We start from the raw sequence: 14,750 nt of genomic DNA, 5'->3' as shown, positions 1-14,750 counted from the left end.
AAACAAAGGGAGAGACACACGTGGAGTGTGTGTGCGTGTAGAGAGAGAGAGAGGGAGAGAGATATGGTCGGGCGCGACCACCAGATGGAGCTATTCCTCACAGCGTTCAGGGGCGGAGCCACTGACGTCAGACAGGATCGCGAGAGGGAGAGAGCGAGAGAGAGAGAGCGAGAGGTGGAGCTACGTCCTCAACGTCCGGAGCTGGAAACAGCTGGCGGAGGATGTGTGTGTGCGGTGTGTGCGTGTTAGCGGGACACAAACAAAGAGAGAGAGAATGCGCGAATGATATTCTGAGGCTCAGAAGGCGTGCCGCTATCACACGGGCGCGCGTTAATGAACTGGCGTTTATTCCGCGAGACCGGTCTTTTAACTGTGTTGGGACCTAACCGTTAGGACTACAGAATGCGGCCTACAAAGCCTACTCAATGCGGCCAGACAATGGGACAAAGGAGATAAAAAAAACTACAACCACCATTTTAGTGTCACCTCCACCTGGTCACGAGATCTGACGTCACACAGCTGGCGCTCCATTGGCTGCGAACTGCATGGGACTCCAGGGGGTCCCCCGGACCCAGCCGTAAGCTATAAATCCCGCAGCCACCAGAAAAACGCTCTCTCCAAAGTAACTCGGTTACGCCAGGAGGTGAAGATCACGTCTACAGCGCTTCCCTTTGTCCTAGGCCGCAGTCTTTCCCCCAAACTCGCTGGACGAGCAACAGACTGTTTTCCCCTCTTTTTTCCTCTACTGGTTTCATTTTTCTTTTGTTTACCATTTTTGGATCCCGAGGAGACCACCGCGACAGCGCGACTCTCCCGTTCCCCGCAGTAAGAAGAAACTTTCTTCGTCCCAGCTGCCAGCAGAATGGATAACTCGACCCGTCTTTGTCTGAAATCAGCTGACTAAATCGCCGAGCCACGCGATTGTTCCTGCAGAAGGAAGAAATACTAACTGTTTTCTTCAACTAATTGGATCCGGCGCTGAACCAGCGCCCCACGAACTACTGTCCGTTGCCGGCGTCAAGGAACGCCATCGCCGCACGGGACGGAAACCCTCACATCGACGCGTCTCACATCGACAAAGTAAGAGGCTATTTGTCTGGGCATAAGCAGAGATTCGATAGTGTAGGACATGCTTGTAATTCTTGTTAATGTGTTTTAAGTTCTGATCGCGGATCGCCGAGTCCGTTTGTTCATGTGCTGCTGTATGTGAATGCTGATCGTGTACCCACGCAGCTGGGTTGATTTCTGTAACAGTGTTTCCGACTAACCTCCGCCATATTCGCGAGCTCAGAAAGCCTCTACTATCAGTTAAAAGACCGGTCTCGCGGAATAAACGCCAGTTCATTCACGCGAGCCCGTGTGATAGCGGCACGCTTTCTGTCCCTCCGAATATCGCTCGCGCATCCTCTCTCTCTTTGTTTGTGTCCCGCTAACACACACACACACATACACGCCGCACACACGTGTCCTAAACCAGCTGTTCCAGGCGGACGCTAGGGACATAGCTACATCTGGTGGCTACATACGGCCATCTCTCTCTCTCTCTCTCTCTCGCTACTCCATCGAACCTCAGTGGCTCCGCCCCTGAACGCTGCGAGGAATAGCTCCACCTCTCTCTCTCTCTCTCGCTACCCCATCGAACCTCAGTGGCTCCGCCCCTGAACGCTGCGAGGAATAGCTCCATCTGGTGGCCGCCCATAGCCATCTCTCCCTCTCTCTCTCTCTCTCTCGCGACACGCACGCACGCACACACACGCACATGCACGCACACGCACGCACACACATACGCACACACACACTCCACGTGTGTCTCTCCCTTTGTTTAAGCTTGGCTTTGTGTGTTAGGTAGTTAGGTAAAGGCTTTGTTAATTGCAGTGTTATTGATTGTGATCATTATTACTGATTTTAATAAATCTTATTATATTATAACTAGCGGTCTCTTGTGCTTGCTGTGTATATGTCACTGGATAACAGCAGGTTGTGAAGGCTAGTGCTTGAATTTCACGCCTTTTTAATTGTTCGATTGGTTTTGTACTCCTATGCCAATGATCACGATGATTGGCATGTGAGTATAAAACCTTCATATTGAGACTGATCTTTTCCCTGATCCCAGGGTGGTGCCCCGTTTATTCATGATTATATCATGATAATATATTAAATATAATTATTAATACCGATAATCATATTGATATTGATAGTTAACTGTTGTTAACCAAATCTGCTCCTGCTACAACCCCAACAACTGATAGTAGAGGCTTTCTGAGCTCGCGAATATGGCGGAGGTTAGTTGAAAACACTGTTACAGAAATCAACCCAGCTGCGTGGGTACACAATCAGTATTCAAATACAGCAGCACATGAATCAACGGACTCGGCGGTCCGCGATCAGAACTTAAAACACATTAACAAGAATTACAAGCATATCCTACACTATCACTTGTGTCTCTGCCCAGAATGATAGCCTCTTACTGGTATCGTTGCGTAAGCTGCGAGTCCGTCCTGGCGATGACGGCGTTCCGCAACGGCGGTAGTTCGTGGGCCCCGGCGTCAGCGGGGGACGTGATGAGTCGGCCTCGTCCAGATGAGAGCGGAGCGGGTTTCCTCTCGTTGATCAAACTCAAATAAAGAAAACAGTTGGTGTTTCCTCCTTCCACGAGCGGCGATATAATCGCGGCTTGGCGATTTAGTCAGCTTACTTCAGACAGCGTCTGGTAGCTGGAAGGCAGGAACCGGCTTGGTTCCTCTTGTTGCAGCGGTGCGCTGCAGGAGGGGTCGCCTCCCGTTGCAACGTGGTGTTGTGCCGGTTGTAGGAAGAGACGCCAGAGTAAGAGTAAGAGTAAGAGAGCGTTCTCCAGGCGGCTTCGGTTTATAAAGCTCACGGCTGCTGCCGGGGACCCCCTGGGGTGCCTGCAGTTGTCAGCCAATAGGGCACCAGTTGTGTGACGTCACATTTCTCACCTGGGTGAGATGTGAAACTAAAATGGCGGTGTAGTTTTTAATCCCCTTTGTCCCTTTGTCCATGTGTAGGCTTTGTAGGCCGCATTGTGTAGTCCTAACGGTTAGGTACCAACAATTGATTATTGATAGATTATAACATATTAAATAGTTGATCTGGGAGGATATTTAGCAACTTCAAGTGTCTCCAAACAGATACAACCTGGTCACATGATCTCCTCTCCACTATGAAGACCTTGAAAGATGGCAGACTTCACAAAGACGCTAAGCTCCAGTACACATACTATATATAAGAGAAAATAACAAAGAGCAAGGACAACATGCCCACAAGACCAGAGACAAGAGGGGAAGGCTGATGCTCTTGGAGGACAATGCTCCAGCTCACCGACAGCCAGGGGAGAGAGAGAGAGAGAGAGAGACAGAGAGAGAAATGCACACAGCTGTGCTTGTAGGAAAGAAACATGCTGAGGGTTTTCAGAGAGTTTACAGTGTTCAGGTTAGCAGGAGGAGTAGTAACTTAGTGGTTGAGATTAGTCATTGAGATTGAGACCGAGCTGCTGGACAGATAATGCTGCAGTGATAACAAGTCTGAAGTAATCAAAGAATAAGCAACTAAATGAGAGATGAGTTTGGAGTTTGAATTGAAAGGTTTGATGACATTGAGTAGCTTGTTTCAGAAGAAGGAGGTATAGTGGGTGCCACGGACTTCTCTTTTATTCAGACAGCAGTCCTGTGTTCTGAGAGGGGACAGTCCTGAATGGATTATGAAGTTGAAGGAGATCTGGCAGGCAGTCTAGTCTAGAATGTTGTCTGATCTGACATGGAGCGAATGAATCGAAGCTAAGACTGACCGAGCATTAAATCACTTCCCCTGTTCCCTCAAGCAGGAAATGTTTTCCTTTTAGAAGAATCCAACAGTTACATGTTTTACCAGGACGAACTAACAACATGGCAGAGCTGTTGTTTGCCTAGTCGCCCGAATAGGTTTCTTTTCTCAACAAACACTCAATAGACAGATCATTCTTTTGTCTACTTTGAATTACCATGAATTACACATATGGTGTATCTCAGTATCTGTGTGTACCAGGAACGTTACTCACACTAACAACAGGTCTCGCTCCTTCTTTCTCTTCCCGGGCTGATAAAAATAATTAAAAAATCACTAGTCTATTGCTTTTGACCATACATATTTATTATGTAACAAGGTCCCATGGGGGACACAGAAAGGGTCTGGGCTTAGCCGCCTCAGCTCCAGTTACCTGTTTTCAACATTTCAAAACTTTGAATTTAGATAAATAAAAATATCTGCTATTCAGAAGTGATTGTCCAGGCCAAATCCCCTTGTATCCTCCATTTGAGGTTCAGCCACATCACATCCCGATCTCTGCTGGTTCCTCTCCTCCACATCATAGTCACAATCTCTATCATAGACCATCCTCACGTACAGTAATGGGAGTTCACAACACATAGTCTGATAATCAGTCTGTACACATTTTATTTTAACTTTTATCCATTTGTTTCGTGCAATTTATGTTTAGAGGGATCTAGTGGCAGAAATATAATATTCATACTATGTTTTCATTAGTGCAATATCACCGACTGGAACCAGAATGAGTCATTCATATCTACATAGGGTGGAGGTCCTCTTCACAGAGTATGTTTCTACTGAAGCCCAGAAGGGACAAACTAAACACTGGCTCGAGAGAGAGCCTTTCACATTGTTATGTTGAAGTGGTGGCTTGAATGCAGATTCGTCTTCACGCTTATGAAGGAATGAGTGAGCTGAAGGGGATTCAGTTGGTTACAACCTGCAAAATCACTTTCACTAAATGGACACACTGGACCTTTAAGCTCCATTCAGAGGGGATTATACGATTGTATGTATGTATGTAATTGTTGGTACATGGATTAGCAAACCATCAGGCTTACCAGGGAAACAGTTATGGCTCGTTAAAAACTTTTGATTTTGGTTGCAAAATGCATTCAAATATATATTAATGGTCTTAAAAAAGCCTGATAATGTCCTTCAAGGTGTCCATAAACATGAATTATGGACTATGCGTCAGGCATTGTCTATTCATTCTTTTTAGCATGTTTCCATCTATTCGATTAGCACAACTTTTTGACTTTTCTCACAAAAGTCAACACTGAGCTAATCAGATAAGCAAAATTAGAAGAACCAGCTCTTCACATGGAAACTATTAAGGCGGGCTGAAAATGAGTCACTGTGGACAGGATTAAAATCACTAACAAGCAGGGTGTCGTTATAAATAAAATTACCCAACCTAAATACATCTAGTCCAAATGAGGCTTAACTCTGACTTGAAGAGATAACATTGTGACACTAATCAGATGGATTTAAGAAAAATAACTTTCATTTTGGACGTGTCATAGTTGGGCTGTTGTACATCAGAGAGGACACTTGTTCAGCGCTTTAAGCCTGCCATGTCACAATATTTGATCATTTAGCTACTGTTGTTCTTAGAACTTATTTAGATAACTCTTAATCCACTCATTTGGTGTGTATAGATGTCTCATAGCCTCAGGCTTCACAGAGGCACTCTTTCTTGTGGATTTTTAACCTGCAGCCACATGTCACCACATTTACCACACAAGTCTGATCCTGGTCGGGAATTGCTGCAAGCTTAGGACCTTAACTTACAGGGCAGCAAGTATGGTTGTCCTCTAATTCCAGGGTTGGTAGGTTGATCACCAACCCTTACTGTCCACATGTTAAAGTGTCCTTGACCAAGGCATTGAATCCCAATGGTTATGCCAGTTCTGTGGCAAAAAAAACATTCATGATACTTAAACATTTTGTGCTGCAAGATATTCTTCACCAACATCCACACCACTTTCATGATTTTTGAATCATCAGAGGTAAAACGCTTACATTAGGCTATAAAGGAACTACACCACGGTCACATGACATCACACTATCTTAATGTCTGTAAAGACTCTCAATCATGCAAGTCTTTATCTTGAAAACTTTATCATAGACAGCTGGACTTGCTTTAGGTTTGTAACGACGTTTCTCCTCCCATCCAAGATGCTTCTTCAGTTCTAACTGTCTAGTGGGTTTCATTTGAGGGCTGGGTGGGTTCAGGATTCACATGCATTCACAGCATTAATGCCCTTGCAAGATATCTGTAGTAACAAGTCATGTGAATTGCATATGTTTACCTGAATTGCATTGCATCATTCGTGTCATTCGCGACCTGTGCAAATTATTGTCTATTTGTGATGTTGCATTGACTTTGTATGCAATAGCACTGCACGAAAAGTTTGTTCTTTGTTTGGTGTGAACACACCTTTATGAGGGATTTAAATAAAGTCCTTCATTTTTTCTTTGATTGGACCGGTAAAAAGTGCATTATTATAATGTAACTTGATTGGTTGGTGCTAGCACATATCATATTTAGTTTTACAGGAAGAAAATATTTTAACATAAAAATACAAAAGAACTTAAATATCTGTAATTTTGATATTGTGTTAAATAGATGCTCAATATGACTGTGGACATGATCTAAGATGGTTCAAAGGGGATTTTTCATTTCAGCTCAACTTTAAAAGGTGTGATTAGATGTAGTTCTTGGACTTGGACCTAGCTGTTGTGTACAAGAGAGAGAGAGAGAGAGATACAAGTAAAGTTTGGTAAGCTTTAGCTGTCCATTTAATCTTCAGATACATACTTTCTACACCATTTAAATGACAGGAAGAAGAAAGTTAAGACATTTATAATTAAAACAATAAAGACAAACTATAAAGATTCATGGGAAAAGCTGCATCTCCTACATTATAAACTCTGTAGTTTGGTTGTTATGCAGCTGCAGCTGTCAATTCTGTGATAAAAGCAGCTTAACTCCTCTTGACTTCTGTGCACCTTATGATTCCTCCTGTAAGCTTCTTGATGAGGCAAAGGGCCGGCCAGTTACAAATCTGCCAACCTTCCCAATTAGACGGATAGACCAACAAAATAAATCCTCAGGCTCTGTTACAGAGTTGAAAACAAGACTGTGTAAGTGAAGCCAGAATTAGATTAATTGACATATGTTTGAGATTCAATTAAAAACACACATGGACACAAACACACAGCTAGGTAATCATGTCTGATTGGTTTCTGGCTCCATCTAGTGGCCACCAACAGGCCAGAACACAGGATAATATGGCTTTTCGAGGACATGAAGTGAAATTCTGAGATGTTGACCCACATTAGTTAAATGAAATAAGTAGTTGCTTTATACAGCTGTATTCTTGACACTTTGCTTTTTCAATATTTATATGGAGACTTTTCCAAGAATGTGCACAAAAACATTGCATCAACGATGCTATTTCAGACAATACCACTATACATACATACTAGGTGTATGTTCTCAGTTTTGTAGTTTGGGTATATTTTGTAATTTTTTTTCTTGGACCTAATGAATAAGATCCCTTGTCTGGTGTCCTTTATATAATTTTCCATCTCCACCTTTTGACTTTTTAGGGAGGCCGAAACATATTTGGGGTCTCTGTCTGTTTGTTTTCTGCGTCTGCAATATTTCTTTAGGCTTGCTTTACAAAAAAGTTTGCAGTAAAGTTTCAGACCTGGTGGCTTTTTGATTATTCGCCTCAGTAATACAGCTGTCTTTTGTTCGTCACCGTTTCTTGTGATTGCAAACTGTGTTCTAGTAACTTGTGTGATATGTAGTTTGACACTAACTTGTTGGTCTGATACTTTGTTTAGTTTGCTTACTTTACTTACTTTTTGTATGTTTTGTAAAGTGTACATGTGTGTTCTGTACACCACTGATTTCCTATCGCTGTTAATAGACAGTGATATTTTTGTGTGGTTTTAGTTGTGGTTGTGTTTTGTAATTTGCTGTAGTAGATGTCTTAATGATTAAGTCGTTATGAGTTATGGTCCGCATTGTCTGATAAAGGAAGCTTACGCAGTGGAGGCATATCACCAAAAATGGTTTTAAAAAAGCAGACAATCACACTTATGTTCAGTTTAGTCATGAGAAAGAAGCTTTGTTTTATCAACGGTATCACTTGCAAAATGTTGTGGCTTTTGACAAACTGTGTGATCTAATACTTCTTGAAAAAAGGCAACTTATATTCATGCTCCAGCCACATTTCAGTTGGTAAATACAGTTTTGTCAGGCTAACCAGGTTGCGAATATTATTTGGACGACATTGTTGCTATTCAAGTTTGTGAGATGAACACATTCAACAGCTTCATGCAGTGTTTGGGCAACTGCCTGATGCCAATCTAACACTTAACGTTTCAAAGTGTGAGTTTGGCCAAGCGTCAGTAACCTACTAGGGCAAAGCTGTAGGTCATGGGGCAGTTAAGCCGGTGCACTCGAAGGTCAAGGCTATCCTGTTGTTCCCTGCTCTTGATTCTTAACGTGAGCTATGCCGTTTCTTGTGGATAGAAGGTTATATCACAGTTTTGTAAACACTTTTCTGCTGTTAATGCTCCGGTCATTTATCAAGCCCTAACACTTGTTTCATTTGGTCTCAAAGTTGTCAGCGTGCATTTGTGTGTTAAGACTCTGTCAATTAACGCCCCAGTTCTTGCTTTTTGCTTTTTAAACCATTTATTTTTTTGTAATTTGTTTTTTTATTTAGTTTTTGTACAGCATTGTTAACTTCTAGGCTGCACGGTGATGTAGTGGGTAGCACTCTCGCCTCACAGCGAGAGGGTCCAGGGTTCGATTCCCGGGTCGGCCCGGGTTCCTTCTGTGTGGAGTTTGCATGTTCTCCCGGTGTATGCATGGGTTCTCTCCAGGTTCTCCGGCTTCCTCCCACAGTCCAAAGACATGCAGGATGGGGATAGGTTAATTGGTGACTCTAAATTGCCCGTAGGTGTGAATGTGAGTGTGAATGGTTGTTTGTCTCTACATGTCGGCCCTGTGATAGACTGGCGTCCTGTCCAGGGTGTACCCTGCCTTCGCCCAATGACAGCTGGGATCGGCGCCAGCCCCCCCCCCCGACCCTGAATACAGGATAAGCGGTAGAAAATGGATGGATGGATGGATGTTAACTTCTAGTCAACTGTTCAAATGACTTCTGTACACATATACCCTAGCAATAATAAATCGAATACATAAATTAAACCAAAACAAACAACAATATTAAATAATAATACAAATAAATAAAACACACATGGATCAAATATATAGTTTTACAAGCACCTCAATCTCATCTTGTTTGCCAGTATGAGGTTCTTTCTGAAGCCCACCGAATGTGTGTTAATGCTGATTATGTGCCTATTGGGGATAGGTTCATTGATGACTCTAAATTGCCGTAGGTGTGAATGTGAGAGTGAATGGTTGTCTGTCTCTACATGACAGCCCTGTAATAGACTGGTTACCTGTCTGTCTTGTCGGCCCTGTGATAGACTGGTTACCTGTCCAGGTGTACCCTGCCTTCGCCCAATGTCAGCTGGGATCGGCTCCAGCCCCCCCGCGACCCTGAATACAGGATAAGCGGTAGACCAGGGGTGCCCAACTCCGGTCCTCAAGAGCTACTGTCCTGCATGTTTTAGGTTTCTCCCTGCTCTTACACACCTGATTCTAATGATGTCACCTGATTCTAATGTGATTATCAAGCAACTGAAGCTTGTCACAGGTTTAAAAATCTTTCGAATCAGGTGTGTAAGAGCAGGGAGAAACCTAAAACATGCAGGACAGTAGCTCTTGAGGACCGGAGTTGGGCACCCCTGCAGGAGACGATGGATGGATGTGCCTATTGGACATGGCACGTACTTTACTTCAATATCTGTCCACAGGAGCAATGTTTTGCATTTATTCTCCCCATTTCTCCACATATTTCTCAGTCCTGTCCTTGGAGTTGAAAGAAATGTCCATATGAAGCCACTTTTTCCGACTCTGTGGTCCATTCCTGGAAAGAGGTTTCTCATTATGATTTGTTTCAGACCATGATACGGGTCTGAATCAAGTCTGCTGCTCCACACTGCAATGTCATTTGTGGATAATTTAATACCCACAGCCTAGGGCAGAACTCTAAGCTAGTCTGGGTAATGTTTTAATGAGATCATGATTCATAGTCAATAGTACTGAATCACATTCCCAGTGAAGATGAAGAAGATCCCTTCTGAGCTGCAGGACGTCCAGCAGTGGCCCGTTTAAACTTGTTTCAGTTCAGTCATTTTCTACTTTTGTGCTTTGGGTATTTTTTTGTCTTTTTTTCTTGGTCCTAATTAATAAAATCCCTTGTTTTTGGTACAAAAGAGTCTGGTTCTTCCTTCTCTTACACACTGTAACAAATTGACTGTATAATTTACAGTAAATTGTGTGAATTGCATATGTTTACCTGAATTGCATTGCATCATTCGTGTCATTCGCGACCTGTGCAAATTATTGTCTATTCGTGATGTTGCATTGACTTTGTATGCAATAGCACTGCACGAAAAGTTTGTTCTTTGTTTGGTGTGAACACACCTTTATGAGGGATTTAAATAGTCCTTCATTTTTTCTTTGATTGGACCGGTAAAAAGTACATTATTATAATGTAACTTGATTGGTTGGTGCTAGCACATATCATATTTAGTTTTACAGGAAGAAAATATACAAAAGAGTCTGGCTTCCTGTTTATGTCTTTCTATTTGAAAACAGTTTCATCTTTCTCACTCGAACATTCAGTTCTTCCTTCTCTTACACACTGTAACAAATTGACTGTATAATTTACAGTAAATTAGTACTAGCTAAATTAAATTATTAGCCAGTTAAGTATTGTAAAATTGCTGTTAATAACTGTAAAAAGGATTACAGTATATTACAGGATTACTTTTACAGGTTTTTGTTGTATTTTGGTGTGTTTTTTTTCCAGAAAAACAACTATTAATTGTAATCTAATTTACAACATTATCTTGTATTCTATTCAAATTACAGAGGCAACTAAAGTTGCCAGTAAATAGCTGTTAATACTTCAAAAACATATGCATATTGAATTAGACCAGGCTTGCTGTTACTCCAAATTTCATCAACATTGCATTAGATTTTCTTCATCTGTTAAATAAAACCAGAGTCAGAAACAAAACTTTTATTAAAACTCAATAGTTTTACAACATGCCTTCAGAACTCAATTCGAATCCTCATAAATAAATAATAATGAATAAAATAATAATAATAATGAATACCACTCTCATATCTGTCCTATATAAGACTTCACCCTACTAAAAAAAACAGCTTTGACCAGCTTAGGCTGGTTGATGGTTTATGCTGGTTTAACAAGCTGGTTGATGGTTTAAGCTGGTCTTAGCTGGTGGGTTTAGATGGTTTTAGCTGGAAAAACTGTCTGGTTGATGGTTTTAGCTGGTCTTAGTGGTTTTAGCTGGTTGATGGTTTTAGATGGTAGAATAGGGTGGTGGATGGTTTTAGCTGGTTCAATAGGCTGCTTGGTGGTTTTAGCTGGTCTTAGTGGTTTTAGCGGGTGGTGGATGGTTTTAGCTGGTTCAATAGGCTGGTTGATGGTTTTAGCTGGTCTTAGTGGTTTTAGCTGGTTGATGGTCTTAGCTGGTAGAATAGGGTGGTGGATGGTTTAAGCTGGTTCAATAGGCTGGTTGATGGTTTTAGCTGATCTTAGTGGTTTTAGCTGGTTGATGGTTTCAGATGGTCTTAGCTGGTTGATGGTGTAGAAGCTGGTTTAATAGGCTGGTTGATGGTTTTAGACGGTTTTCAATGTACACTTATGAGCAGGAAATAAATGATGTGTGCATGGTTGGGGGTGGGGTATGAGAGTCAGTTAGTGTGTTGTGTTTAAATTGAAACGTGCAATGTGACATTGCTGCTGTAGTAAGTGGTCAGATCGGGCATGGTGAAATTATTTTAGCACTATAGGATACGGAGAGATACGTTTCGTTTTTACTGAAAGTAAACCTCTCGTCCAGCAACTGGGCCTCGCGCTGTATTCCTCCGCTCGCAGATCAGCTGTTGGCCAGTTACGCTAATGGGTAGGGATACAGGGTTCTGCAGTTGAGAAAATGTAGTGCCAAAAGACAGCGCGGTCTGACGGCAATGTAAAGCAGTGTGAATTTTACCTATACAACGTACATTTAGGCTGACGTAAACATTTTTAGGTGAGCCTTGTTTTAGGTGGTTAATTTGGCTTTTTCTCTGGACCCCGTTCACTGCAGTACAAAGCTGAGCGTCCGGAGCGGCTCTCTACTTCCTTAACCTTCCTACTAACCTTTTTACTGGGCATTATGTGCCTTCAATGGACGTGGTATCTTCTTATCTAAGTCTACACCAGAAAGTGAGTAGGAGTATTTCCCAAAATGTCGAAAAATTCCTTTAAAAACAGGTCATGAAAATATACTACTTCTAAAACAGCTGGGCACTGTAGTTTCTGGCAAAAGTTACCCAAACAGAAATACAGTGTATTTGCAATAGGACGACTTTTAGCTACGGATTTGGTGAACTAGTGAGTATTTGCAGCAGAAGAATGGTGGATAACGGATTGACTCAAAATAAACTACAATGTAAACAAAAGACTGAACGGAAATCTTGTCGATCTTCAACCTTAAAGGGATAGTTGGAAAGACAAAAATCCTCATCTTTTGCATATGACTTACGCTCAAAGCCATTCAAAGTCCATTAATTGCATGAGGAGCGAGGAGACGTGAGGATTGACTAAGCTGTTCTTCTTCTCATGCACCTTCCCACTTCTTTTGCTGACCAGCTTTGCCGTCTTGGTGCCACTGGTGGGGTTGAGTCTAATGAAATATCGTAAATCACAAAAAACATGAAAAGAAAGTTCATGAAAAAACTGTGCTCACAGCTGCTCCACAAGAAAGAGCAGAATAACAGGTTGTGCAAGACAAGCTAATCATTTGCCCATCCAATATAAAAAACTGCAAAACATGAAAAAACTAAAAAATTAGGCTGTTAATAATTTTTCATTATCATTTCAGTTGTGCTGTCCAGGCAAGCTGAACCAGAAAGTGATTACACAGTCAGACACAATCACATAACATTTACATTTACGCACTTTGTCATGGAAGTGCTATTTATTTATTTTTTTGGGGGGGGGGGGGGGGTTGTTATCGGGTCATGCTATGCAGAGTGGTGGTGAAGTCTGAACAGGTGAGTCTTGAGCCTTTTTCGGAAGATGGCAAATGACTCTGCTGTCCTGACATTAGTCGGGAGTTCGTTCCACCACTGAGGACCAGAACAGAGAAGAGTCTGGACTTTGCTGAGCAACATTTGTTTGATTTCAGCGATGGTGGTACCAGCCGGCCAGCAGAAGTAGAGGTAGAGGAGCAAAGTGCTCGCTTCGGGCATGAGGTTTGACCAGTGTTTGAAGGTAGATGGGTGCCGTTCCATTGATGGCCTTGAAGGCCAGTGCCATCGTCTTGAATTGGATGCGTGCTGCAACAGGGAGCCAGTGGAGGTCATGGAGGAGGGGGGTCACATGGGCACATCTGCAGGATCGGGCCACAGCAGTGATGTTGGGGGTGCAGGATAGTTGGTCATCGAGGATTACACCCAGGTTACTCGCAGTTGACGGAGGCAATACTGTGATGTCCTCGACATTGACCGACAGGTCCATGCGAGGGCAGTCTTTCCCTGGGATGAAGAGGAGTTTGGTTTTATGCAGGTTTAGCTTGAGGTGATGAGCTGTCCAGGCGGAGATGTCTGCCAGACATTCCGAGATGCAAGTTGTAATGTGGGTGTCAGAGGTTGGGAGAAAAGAGAGGAACAGCTGGGTGTTGTCTGCATTACAATGCAAAACAACAAAACATCGTCTTCCTCTCCCTTGTCCTGGTACTCGTCTTCCTCTCCCTTGTCCTAGTCCTGAGTGCCTGAGTGTGTTTCCTAGATGGGAATCTCTGTGATTGATCTATTTGCAACTTCAATCAGCTGTTTCTCAGATACAAAATACATGTGTTATATTTGCTCAGAGCCTGTTTATGCTGTTGATGAACATGTCAGTTCTGACATATTGTGTGAAAGCATTAGTAAATTTGGCAGTAAACATTCATTGTTTTGGTCTTGGTTGAGCTTGTGTGTAAAAGAAGTTCCGGCATTATAAATGTGTCTATGCATTTTGTGTCAAAGCAACAAGACATGTGTTAATTGCTGAGCTTACACAGAAGGATGTTGTAACTGTGATATGTTAAGAGTTTAGGAAAATGTTAAAAGTATTTAAAAAATAGTCATAGCAATCGTAGAAAACTGTAGCAGCTCTTACCAACATGGGAAGATGCTCTCTGTGTTGGTTGGCTAGCTTTGTATTTGCTAAGCAATAGTTCAACATGCTTGAAAGCTTGAAGAAGTCCAAACTGAAGCAGTTGTTCGTTACTTATGGCCCGTACAAGCATGTAGAGAGGAGTAAGTCAGCAGTCAATGAGGGTATAAAACAGTCAATGAAATAGATGTTTATGATTTCTACCCAGTACCATCCAGACACAGAGATGACACACAGGAATACTTCTCCTGGCAGATATCAAAATATATAGATAGATGGCAGGACACTATTCAATATGTGTCAATATGTTTATTTGCTAATAAAATAAAACCAATCTTCGGGCGCAGTACGTTTAAATACCTTTACTTCAACATGTGAATTACCTGTCGAGCTTAAAATTACAGACCTGTATTAAAGAAAATATCAAAAATATCAACGCAAAGAAAAAAATGATGCGAGTTGAAATATTTCAACATCACTAAATTCTTGTAAAGCTGTGTCTAAATCCTCTCAGCAATGAGATCAACCTCCTGTCATCCTGTTGTTGCTCCTGTGTCTGTGGTCCCCCAGAGGTCTATGATAGTAGCTCACATTAGT

General features: G+C 42.2%; 2 protein-coding genes and 1 long non-coding RNA gene across 3 annotated transcripts in view; 2 read left to right on the top strand and 1 right to left on the bottom strand.

Moving 5' to 3' along the window:
* LOC311012815 overlaps positions 1–14,750 on the bottom strand; it is a 347,190-nt gene that overhangs the window by 220,007 nt on the left and 112,433 nt on the right. The window lies entirely within an intron of this gene.
* LOC311012405 (uncharacterized protein) overlaps positions 1–14,750 on the top strand; it is a gene marked incomplete at its 5' end in the record, with an annotated part of 61,693 nt that overhangs the window by 5,091 nt on the left and 41,852 nt on the right. The gene's annotated exons all lie outside the window — the stretch shown is intronic.
* Positions 1–14,750, top strand: part of LOC311012785 (cadherin-12-like) — a 103,330-nt gene that overhangs the window by 67,736 nt on the left and 20,844 nt on the right. The gene's annotated exons all lie outside the window — the stretch shown is intronic.

Source organism: Eutrigla gurnardus, assembly GCF_963514095.1.
Source record: "Eutrigla gurnardus genome assembly, chromosome: 4".
NCBI lineage: Eukaryota > Metazoa > Chordata > Actinopteri > Perciformes > Triglidae > Eutrigla > Eutrigla gurnardus.
This window is presented reverse-complemented; position numbering and strand designations above follow the sequence as displayed.